Source organism: Leptonychotes weddellii, chromosome 2 (genome assembly GCF_054177405.1).
Source record: "Leptonychotes weddellii isolate Sample4059 chromosome 2, ASM5417740v2, whole genome shotgun sequence".
Taxonomy (NCBI): Eukaryota; Metazoa; Chordata; class Mammalia; order Carnivora; family Phocidae; genus Leptonychotes; species Leptonychotes weddellii.
In genome coordinates this window covers 53,571,559-53,581,830 of record NC_138370.1, presented here as the reverse complement: position 1 = coordinate 53,581,830, position 10,272 = coordinate 53,571,559, and the positions used below count along the sequence as shown (strand labels likewise).

Below are 10,272 nucleotides of genomic sequence, written 5' to 3'. Positions count from 1 at the left end.
CCCAAAGATGTTTTAAGTAATTTGTCCAAGGCTTAGCTTAGACCAAGCAGAGTCTCCAGATCTAGCAACTCAGAAATGCAAATTCCCAGGCCTTAGTAAATCAGAAATTCTGAAGGTGCAAGGGAACAATCTATATTTTAAGAAACATTCCATGTGAATTTGATGCCCCAACCCAAAGTTTGAAAACCACTATTGTGAGCCACCCACAGATTTCTTCAGCACAGAACCTGAGGCAATCAGGAGAAAACAGGTGAGATCATTTCCAAGTCAATGCTCTTACATCTAATAACATCTGTTACTCTTTTTTATTATCCACATCCATACTGTGCCTTTTAGAACATGCTCAGTTCATTGAAAACCATTAAATAAATCAACTGAGGATGAAGATGCATTAGTGGTTTTCTAGATCTCTAGTGTACCATTTCTCAAATTCCAGTCATTCTCATACCACAGTTACTACCTTCATAGTTCTGCTCGCACTGTGTATCACATATTATGTACATATATTATTTACTTAAAGTTTTTCTTTAAATAAATTCCCTTTTTTTACTTTAATAAATTAAGGGACAAATGTATACTACTACCATCACTGGAAAATCAGTATCACTTGCCATGAGTAAAAGCTAACCACAAAGATAAATACAGTGTTAGATTCTATCCCTGTTTGTCAAAAGTTCTGCTCTTAAAAACTGCATTCCTCTAGGAGTGCCTAGTGGCTCAGTCAGTTCAGCATTCAACTCTTAGACTCAGGTCATAATCTCATGAGTCATGAGATCATCCCGTATGGGGCTCTGAGCTCACTGGGGAGTTTGCTTAAAGATTCTCTCCCTCAGCATGTTCTGCATGGGGCACTGGGTGTTATGCACAAACAATGAATCATGGAACACTACATCAAAAACTAATGATGTAATGTATGGTGATTAACATAAAAATTAAAAAGTAAAAAAAAAAAAAAGATTCTCTCCCTCAGCACCTCCCCCCCTTGAACACTCACACTCTCTCTCTCTCAAATAAATAAATCTTAAAAAAAAAAATAAAATAAAGAACTGTATTCCTCTATTACCAAGTGTGGTTAGCCCATATTAGAACAGTATTCAACTTTTGTACCTAACTTGATTAAAGCATTAAATGGACATAAAGTTCTCATCATGATTCAGGATTAGTTAACTGTATGAGCATGAGCCCCCAAAATCATTCCATTCCAGCAGTGGTTCATATGCCATACTGCAGGAAATTCTGGCTTAAACCTTATTTACAGGATAGATAGACCCTGAGAATGCACAGATCTAGAACAGGAAAGTTCTAAAAATAAAATGTTCATATTTATGAAGCGAACAGAAAAAGAGCAAATAATGGTGACTAGAACACCATGTCTGGCCTCAACTGAGAAGGAAGACCTAAAAGGGCTGTAGAAAACTGGACACAAGAATTGCCAGTCAACCCAAGGGAAAAGCAATTTAGGAAAAGAAAGTACCAGCAAGAATGAATGACATAGCACAAAGATCTGCCTTCCAACCAACCCTAAACCCAAAGCAATGACATAAATAATTTTATTTTATGAAAGTCCATACATTTTATAAAAGTACCACCAATGGAACAGGAATTTTAAGAAATTCCTGAAAGAGGGGCGCCTGGGTGGCTCAGTCGTTAAGCATCTGCCTTAGGCTCAGGTCCTGATCCCAGGGTCCTGGGATCGAGTCCCACATCAGGCTCCTTGCTCAGCGGGAAGCCTGCTTCTCCCTCTCCCATGCCCCCTGCTTGTGTTCCCTCTTTCGCTGTGTCTCTCTCTGTCAAATAAATAAATGAAATCTTAAAAAAAAAAAGAAAAGAAATTCCTGAAAGAGATAATTCCCCTTCCTTTCTCCCTCCTCTAGCTATCGAAGCTGCCCAAAGGGAAGAAGGTGAAGGGGAAGAAGGTGGCCCTGGACCCTGTGGTCATGAAGAAGCAAGAGGCCAAAATGGTGGTCAGTCCCCAGTTTGAGGAAAGGCCGCAAAACTGTGGCATTGGATAGGACATACAGCCCAAAAGGGACTTCTCTCACTTTGTCAAATGTCTTCTCTGCATCTGGTTGCAGTAGCAAAGGATTCTTCCCTATGAAAGTCTGAAAGTTCCTCCTGCAATTAACCAGTTTGCCCAGGCCTTGGACTGCCAAACAGTTACTCAAGGGCTTAAGCTAGTCTACAAACACAGACCAGAGACAAAGCAAGAGAAGAAGTGGAATTTTTGGCCTGAACTGGGAAGAAAGTTGTCAGCAAATGGGATGTCCTCACTAAAAGGGCGCTTGTTCTTCAAGCTGGGGTTAATACTGTCACTAACTTCATGGAAAACAAGAAGGCTCAGCTGGTAGTGATTTCACATGATGTGGATCCCATTGAGCTGGTTGTCTTCCTGTCTGCCCTGTGTTGTAAGATGGGGGTTCCCTACTGCATTATCTAGGGGAAGGCCAGGCTGGGGTCCACAGGAAGACCTGCACCTCTGTCCCCCTTGCACAGGTGAACTTGGAAGACAAAGGAGCTCTGGCTAAGCAGGTGGAAACTATCAGGACCAATGACAATGACAGATATGATGAGCTCCACTGTCCCTGGTGAAGCAGCATCCTGGGTCCAGAGTCGGTGTCTTGCCTTGCCAAGCTGGAAAAGGCAAGGGCTAAAGAACTGGCCACCAAACTGGGCTAAGTGTACAGCTGTTGGGTTTTCCATACATAAAAGTAATAAAAGTTCTTTTTCAGCCAGTGTCAATGGGAGGAAGGGAGGGAGGGAGGGAGGGAGAGAGAGAAAAAGAGAGGAAAAAAAGAAAAAAGCCAGATGACATCAAATGCATGGAGAAACAAAACCATACCCCATGTGCACACTGAGAGAGGTCCAACAAGTTTAACAAAGATTAACAAGTTTATCAAGGTTTAACAGGGATTATTTCAAAGTAGGAAGCATTATAGATAGCCCCCTTTGTTCATCTACATTATAACAAAAATCAGCTACATTATTTACATTGTAATAAAAGTTCCATAATAAGTAAACAGTATTTGTGATACTGAACAATATTTTTAATTAAATGAGTGTATTCATTTTCTGTTGCTGAGTATCAAATTATACTAAAACATAGCCTGTTAAAACAACGCACATTTATTACATCACAGTTGCTGTAGGTCAGGAATCTGGAGATGGCCAGCTGAGTCCTCTGCTTCATGGTCTCTCACAAAGGTGCAGTTAAGGTGTTGGCTCCGGGTCTGCCATCTCATCTGTGGGCTCGACCGGGGAATGATCTGCTTCCATGGTCGCTCAGTCATTGTTGGCCGCATTCAGTTCTTCGTTGGCTGTTGGGCTGAGGACCTCAATTCCTCACTTGTTCTTTTCTGGAGGTGGCCCTCCGTTTCTTGCCTAGGGGCTTTTCCAACATAGTGACTTGCTTTATCAAAGTACACACAGGCCAAAAAAGCGATGGAGAGAGTCTGCTAGCATGAGAAAAGTCCCAATATTTCATGATCTAATCATTGAAGTGGCATGCCTTCAACGTTGCCATAAATGACAGGAGGTGGGGCTCACTGGCAGCCACTGCAGAGGCCGCCTTATCCAGGGGAGTCCTTCTCACCCAAATAATTACATTTAGGTCTAGAGAGACACTAAAACTATAACCAAGCTTTTCGTTCTACAGGTGAGGAAACTGAGACACAGGGGGATTCTATGACTCATTCAGGTCCAGTCTAAAGTGAGAACTAAGGTCTGCTGTGCCCCATTTTAGTATTTTTTTTTTACCCTACACTGCAGCTGCTTCTAAAGCCTAGGACACGTGCCACATGCCGATAACTCCAGCCCACTGACCATCCTCCCTCTGAAGGGTCACCGGTAACATGAATTCTCTATGTCACTTCCATGGTAGTTAACCAAACAGTGCCTTAGGGACTGTTTAATGTTCTAGAGTGACTGCTTTAGCTCCCCCTAAAACCTCATCTGACAAAGAACTGTTTCATGCATCCTTTTGTCCCCTGTAAAGGAAATCCTAGGAGCTTCCTACCCATAAAAGAAACATAGTGAAATGTGTGTTGACAGATAAAACTTAAAAACTGCAAGAAAGCATAAATGTTAGAGAAGGAAAAATTGTATAACTTGCTTTTGACAGTCATATAATATCCTCAAATTGTCAAATAGAAATTTCCTTAAGTAATCTTTTATTGAATAACATAAGGTCAGTGAATTAATAGGAGCAAGGGTCAGCACTGTCCATCTAGTAAAGTTCAATACGAGAAAACCTGAAGACTGAAATTAATTCCCACCTCTCAGCCCCTGGCCCTGGGCTGGTTAGCATTTTCACTCACTGGGTTCTGCATCTGCATGAGGAGAGCTGCGGCCTATGTTATTAGACTGTAAAAGATATATAACTGACAGAGAAACACTTAGAGTGTGCAGACCATTGAAAATCTATACAAAACATTCAACATTTGAGAAGTGAAAAATCACAATTTATTTTATTCCTCTTCCAATGCCTGAACCCACTCTCCTTTCCTCTATATGAAACAAAAATAGATCCCCAAATAAACTGGAGGGTAAAACCAGTACTTACAAACTCCTCAGTGAAAACCAATAGCTGCACATTCCATCCAAGGCATTATGAATTCCTCCATTTTATAAATTTCAAGAGGTAACAAGAAACTATGAAGATGACATGTTTCATTTTTGAGACATTCTGGATAAAATAAAATACGATGTATGGCTTCCTCAAAATTCAAAGACTAAGGAAATATTCTAACCGATATAGTAGAGTAGTTATACTAAACACTGGTATAGCAAACAATCTTGAAATAATTGCTTGTTCCTGCCAAGACAGGTGATTTTAACATGTGTGCAGGTGAATTGAGGGGATAGCAGTGTAGCTTTAAATAAGCAATTAATTCTAGCGATGCTATTGACAGAAAAGTCCAGAAACACATTGGCGATGTACCTGAAGTCTTTACAATGTTTCTACTTTTATAAAAATATTTCACATTTGTCCCCTCAATCTTATCAAAGAGAGTCTGAAATTTTACTCAAAGCTGTGCATTTATTCAAAGCTGTCTTATACGCTCTGTAAGATGTGAACAGATCAAGTTATTTCCTACATGAATACATTCATGATAAGCAAGTCTTCAATTAGCTGTTGGCAGTGCAGCAACCACACACACCTTTCTGGACCTTGGATTGATATTTATTTAAACATCCCTAACAGTTTGAATTATTTATTTTAGGAAGGGCTTAAGCCCAAAGCCTGGAAAAATATTATCAATGCCAAGTCTTTCTCTTCCCCCAGAAGGCTTGTCTCTTCTCATTCTGATGAAGTAAAGAAGATTCTAGTTTTCCTTACCAGAATCCTTTTAGAGGCCTGAGGCAGGGCAGATGGGATGTAGAAAGAGAATATAAACTCTCTGGGAATTCCTTCATATGAAGGGAAAAAAGTTGTATCAAGATTTAAATACTCCTGCCTCAACAAACACAAATAACCAAGCAAAATTTAGCTTACAAAAATTCAAACTGCTGCTCTAGGGAGAAAAAGCTCAAACTAACAGATGCTCTGTCATTTTAGCAATCTTTTAGAATATTGGAATTTAATAGCAGTTTATTATCTGCACCAATAACAACAAAAATGATGGGACTATAGGTCTTGATAGTAAAACAAAATTATCCCTACTACATTATCCACAATACGACAATTGTGAAGAAAACATCAAGACCAAATAAGAAATATGTTCTAATTAATGTTGCTATTGTGTTAAATAGATTGATGTGGGCCTTAAATTTTAGAAACATTGAATTAGGCAGCAGGTAATGAAAAGTGATTATCCTAATAAAGTAGGAAAAAAATAGAAGTACATACAATGGTCTTCTTCTTCACCAGAGATGCCCCAGTGTGTAGCATCAAACTTCCTCCTGTATGAACTCTGATTAGAGTCCTGCTCCAATTAGAGAAAGGATTTTGCTAAATTCCCTGTATAACATCAAATAATGGTTTCTCTCCTATTAGTCTTCTCAATTCTGCAAACCAAAGAAAGAAAGAAATGAGGATAAAATTCTCTAATGATAATGCCATGAGTCCTTGAGAAGGAAGATTGTATAAAGGCACATCAATCTCAATGGAATCATGGAATCAGATTTGTGAGTTTGGGAGTGGGTCTCCCACTCAAAACACAGTCTCCTCAAAGATGGGCATTGGGCTGCATGCTGATTGGTGACTCTGGCAGTCAGGGGGACAGAGACTTAGGGCGTGTTTAGGGCAGGATGCAATGCACATGCTGTAGCTTATCTGGAATAAAGTTTATGAAAAATCATGAAGATGGGCTCCCCTCCTGCCTATTGCATTCTTACCTGTGAAATCACTGAAATCCCTTCTCAAATCTCAACAGAATCATGATATCAGAAAAAAAGTGGCTTTGGGTAAATCTCCAAGGGAAATTAAGAGGTATAGCCATTAAACAGAAATGATATATATTTTATTTTGGTGCCTGACCTTTTTAGGTGGTTAATACATGAAAATAGCCTTAGAAACACTTTTCTTTCTTTTCTGGAAAGATAACTAAAATTTTCTAGGTCTTTTATGTGTCAGACACTGTGCTAAGTGCTTTGACATTTGACATATTATCCAATTTAATCCTTGTAATCCAGTACAGTAGCTGTTTTATTTTAATTTTACAAGTGAAAAAAGCTGAACCTCAGAGAAAAAAGATAGAAGGTAAAAATGTTGATCATTTCTTGAGTTAGAGTATGAATAAGACATGAGCTTATGACCATCAACATCTATAAAAACAGCCATTCTAAATACAGATTTTTTTTGTTTGTTTTTCACAAGATTATGACTAGTGAAAAGTGTCCTTCTAAGCAACTCACTTCCCAGTTCAGAGGAAAACCTGTCCTCCATTGATGACAGTTCTTATGACTCAGTTCCTTGGATCTCTCTGTAATTCATGGTGGTTAAAAGCTCCATGCCTTGGATGAGATGGTCTGAGTTTGAATCCTAACTGAACCCTAACTGGGGTGAATCCTAGCAATAGACTTACTGGCTGTATTCCCTTAGGCATATAACTCACCTTGGGAATTTGTGAGGGGTTATTTAAAGGGGTGGGGGTATGATGGTATCTATCCACATGTGGCAGTTTAGGCACAGCTTGAAATCCTTCTGCAAATTGGCAAGAGAGTAATATGTAGACAGGTAATCTTAAAAGGACCCTCAGGGACAAGAAAGGCCACTGTCAGAGCTCCTTCATCCAGGCAGCAGGCAAGACTCCCTCAGCAGTCAGTAGTCTTCAGGGCATTGGTTTGGTTTCCAGCATTGGCCAAGTCTTTATTCAAAACCTCCTGAAGTAACTGTGAGTCATTCCTCCAGCTCCCCGCCAGGGGGAAAGGTAGAGATGACCCTTACTCGAGCATAACATCATTTTCTACTTCCTCATTCATTCTATTTCCATGGTGTAAATCATTCCTCACATGCTTTAGGCTTTCCCTTTTGAATCTCAGTGCCCGATATTGAAAGTCAAGGAAACTCAATACTGACTCTTTTTTTTAAGATTCTATTTATTTATTTGTCAGAGAGAGAAAGAGAAAGAGAGAGACTGCATAAGCAGGGGGAGCGGCAGGTAGAGAGAGAAGAATGCTCCCTGCTGAGCAAGGAGCCCAATGTGAGGCTCCATCCCAGGACCCTGGGATCATGACCTGAGCCGAAGGCAGACGCTTAGCCGACTAAGCCACCCAGGCACCCTGAACACTGACTTTCTGGTTCTTTTTATTCCTTTTATAATATTCCTACTTGGAGCAATAAGGAAGTCTCTGATTAACTAAGGGGAAATAAGTTGGTGGAAAGAAAAACTCAACAAAAAATATCTCAAGGTATAATCTCAGTTCCTAAGTATGGAGAATAGACTGAAATGTAAGTGTCTGAAGTTAGAGTTATTCTTTTTCTTTTCTTTCTTTCTTTTTTTTTTTTTAGAAAGAGTGCAGGTTGGGAGCAAGGAGGAGCAGAGGGAGAGAGAGGACCGCAAGCAGGCTCCACACCACACCCAGCACAGAGCCCAATGCTTGATCCCAGGACCCTGAGATCATGACCTCAGATGAAATCAAGAGTTGGCCACTTAACCAACTGAGCCCCTGAAGTTAGAGCTATTTCTAACATTATTTACATGGACGACAAAACGGAAGTGCCAGATTCACTTAATGATGATCATTTTGCTTACAGGCACTTCCTTACAGTTCCTTTTCTCTCCTCTATGATTTTGCACATCAGTGTACTCCAGAGCTGCTCCTCTGAAATGAGGCATTGACATTTGCTCCTGTGGTAGTAGAAATTCTAGCAATGGAATGATGTTTATTCTCGGGGCAGGCCTTACTATCATGTCCCTCTTTGCACTCCTGTAACCACACCCACCCACCATAACTGCCCCTTGTTCATGCTTAACATTTTTGCCAATGCTTCTTCCATTTCTCACACCTCTATCAAATGATAATGGGAAATCTGTTTTATAAACCAAATGCAAGTATGATCTAAATTCCAATGCCAGAAATTGCCTCAAATAATGAAAATGAGAGCATTCGCATATATAATGGAGTGCTGGAAGCATGTCATAACACATAAAATATCCTTCTGTTATTGCTGCTGGAGATTATGGCTTCTAATGCACCTTCCCATTCACTATTTGGTTCAATGTAACAACTTACTATCTCATTCGAAAGAAGTATCCCAGTGAAAGGAAATGTTAGTGGTTTGTAATCTTAAGGAGAGCTGGCCTTCTCTCTTATGCTGAATGCTCACAAAAGCAGGCACACCTGGCCTTTCACCTAGTAAGTGAACCACATGCCAAGTTTAGAGAAGGTAGGCTGTGGGACATTTGGAGAATGAGATGGCCAATCCTCTAAATGCAGCTAGGTCTCTGGGAACCGCTTCTACCTGATCTAAATGTTCCCATTATTTCTGTGACACAATTCAACCAACTAGGCACTTTAAATTTTTCAATATTTTTTTCCTTTTGAATTTTCATCACTAGAGCTGCCAAAATCTGTCTGCCCCTGCTATTGACAGCCTGTGGCACAGCTGATCACCATGACCTGCCCCTTCCCATTTGTCAGCAATGACAGGGATGTCCATGGTACCTGCGAAGGCCAAGTCATTGCCAGGTAATGATAAGGGCCAGCAGTCATTTAGGCAACATCCCCTTCAGTAGGTTTCCATAAAGCAAGACTTGTGAAAACTTCCGTGGAGTCTTACAAATCAGAATTATTTAAATAGGGGCGCCTAAGACTCAATTAGTTAAGCATCTGACTCTTGATTTCAGCTCAGGTCACAATCTCAGGGTCATGAGATCAAATCCTGTGTAGTCGGGCTCCACACTCAGAGTGGAGTCTACTTCAGATTCTCTCTCTCTCTCCCTCTTTCTCTGCCCCTCCCCCCACTCGCATGCTCTCTCTCTCTCTAAAATAAAAATAAATAAAATCTTTTTAAAAAAATAATTATTTAAGTAAATAATACCAAAGCAGAAAAAGCCTATGAGTCCTTTTGGCACCAGAATATGGTGGCAACTGGCATTAAGCTTCAGGTCATGATACATAAAACAATAGTTTACATCATGTGGTTGATATACTATGACATGCTAGAGTATTAAAACACCTCTATCATTTCCCTTTGTCCTTTATGCACCATCCTCAGGATCAAAGGAAAAAGTAACTTCATCAATGAGATGCTAAGTATAGTACTTCTACAGACAACATCTTACCAAACCAGAGAAGCCCCAGTTACACTAGGTGGGTGCGAAAAGGTCAACAGAGCACAATTCGTGGACAGCTTTTTGATAACAAAATAGTGACAAGAATGGTGATTTTGATGATGCTGATAAAGATGATGAAATATAAAATAGGATGACAGCAAAATAAAACATTTCTGGTCCGCTTCACTAAGCCATGCCCATCAGTTCCTTTAAAAGTCAGCTCAAGGGACGCCTGGGTGGCTCAGTCGGTTAAGCATCTGCCTTCGGCTCAGGTCATGATCCCAGGCTCCTGGGATCGAGCGCCACATCGGGCTCCTTGCTCAGCGGGGAGCCTGTTTCTCCCTCTGCCCGCGTTGTGTACTCTCTCTCTCTCTAATAAATAAATAAAATCTTAAAAATAAATAAATAGGGCGCCTGGGTGGCTCAGTTGGTTAAGCGTCTGCCTTCGGCTCAGGTAATGATCCTGGAGTCCCGGGATCGAGTCCCGCATCGGGCTCCCTGCTCAGCAGGGAGTCTGCTTCTCCCTCTGACCCTCCTCCCTCTCATGCTCTCTGTA

At 40.6% G+C, this 10,272-nt stretch overlaps 1 pseudogene; it reads left to right on the top strand.

Moving 5' to 3' along the window:
- The first annotated feature begins 1,325 nt into the window (after window positions 1-1,325).
- Window positions 1,326-2,676, top strand: LOC115940252 (large ribosomal subunit protein eL8 pseudogene; annotated as a pseudogene).
- The last annotated feature ends 7,596 nt before the right edge of the window (window positions 2,677-10,272 follow it).